Raw genomic sequence first — 1,789 nt, 5'->3', positions numbered from 1 at the left:
CCTCCCTCTCCCTCTCCCTCCCTCTCCCTCTCCCTCCCTCTCCCTCTCCCTCCCTCTCCCTCCTCCTCTGCCCCTCTGCCCTCCCTCACCCGCCTTAGATACATTTAGGTAGGAACTTCATGTACTAGTAAAATTAGATAGTTAATAAGATATTTATTACCTTTTGACATGTTTGAACATTGTGAGCTAATTTAATCTGTGCTGACCTAAGCATTGATGCAATAGACCCTGACCTGATCTGCTCTGATAGAGCAATAGCTACGTCATAATCATGAGATTACCAGCACTCCTTGTGTTTCAGTGTGTTAGGGTCCTGTACTTCTCTTCCCCACCTAATTTTTTTCTCCAAAAATGTCACTGGGTCCATTGTTGCCTAAAATGGCAGGACATGGGCAGCACATGGATGTGGACTTTGTACTCCAGCTCTATCCAGAACAAAATTGACCCAGAATACAACCTGCTGAGTGCAATTTTTGCAAGCAATCAATACAACCACAAGTGTGCAAGAATGCCTCTGGTGAAAAGCCTGAAAACTATGACCAGATCTTTGCTAAAGTGAGAGGAGAATGTTCTGCATAATGCCCAAACAAGCTAACATATTCTCAGTGCCCAAGCCATATGGGTATTGCTGATCCCATGCATAGAGGTTTCAAGTGGTTGACACTCCCTCCTCTGCAAGCCATGCAAGAAGCACTGCAAAGCACCTCCTATGTACACTGCACCAATCTTCCTGTTACTCCAACTGCCACCCCCCCTCTTCCAGCAAATGCTAGTGCTGGTGCATGCCCAGAAGCTGGGTGCAAGGGAAGGAGGAAGCAAGGGTGCTACTTTGGTTGCTGCAGGGCACACTGCCAGAAGCAGCAGCACATTCATGGTGTTGTATGTGAAGTGCGGAAGCATCCGATCACCCAGATTCTCCCCCTCACTTTCTCTGACCCAGTAACCAGTCCTGCCTCACCTGGAATCATGCCTGTGAATTCAGGGATCCCCACTCTAACTTGACCTACACTGGCTTATCATGGCCCAACCACACTTGGCACTCATGTTGATAATCTTGGCTTTCTTGGGCATTCAGGAGCCACCAAGACACCCTTGCATGCCCAGCATCAGCAGGAAGATGAGGAGGCTTGCAATGATGGTCAGATGTTAGCCTGTTGCTTCTCTGTGGTTGGAATCCAAGAGGTTAGCCAGTACCTAATACTTGTAAGGGATCTACTGACTTGACTCCAGGATGACACCACTTGATATGATGGACTGGTTGCTTCACTAAGTGCTCAGGGTCTCACCACATGCATCAACAAATGGCCCAGCAACCTTCAGAAAACTCTGCAAACCAAGTACCATGATCAAGATTTTCTGGAAGTCTATCTCCCATCTACAGGGCGCTGGGCCATTTATCAGCATGATGCAACAATGGAGATCAAGAGGGAGGAAGTCATTTTTTTTTGCCATGCTGGCCTCAGGAAGACTGCCCCAGCTATCAAGGCTGCCATTGAAGAGCATGCACCAACTCAGCTGCCACAGGACATATGTGTCAGGGCACCAGCTCATTGCTTGGTCAAGAGACATGACTAAGCCTTTATGACATGGAAGTAGCTGGTATACCTTGGCATGTGCTGGAACCTGCTGGAAGGATTGGATGGTCAGGTGACCTGCTGTGCATGGCTGTGCATGACCTCATATGACCTGATCACCTGACTAGGCTGAGTAAGCAAGATGTTCTAGCAGGTTCCACCACAGAGGTATACATATAAGGCCTACTCTGCCTGGGGACTGTCTCTTCAGACTT

The sequence above is a fragment of the Dacryopinax primogenitus genome, assembly GCF_000292625.1.
Source record: "Dacryopinax primogenitus strain DJM-731 SS1 chromosome Unknown DACRYscaffold_4, whole genome shotgun sequence".
NCBI lineage: Eukaryota > Fungi > Basidiomycota > Dacrymycetes > Dacrymycetales > Dacrymycetaceae > Dacryopinax > Dacryopinax primogenitus.
Note: the sequence above shows the minus strand (reverse complement) of the source record.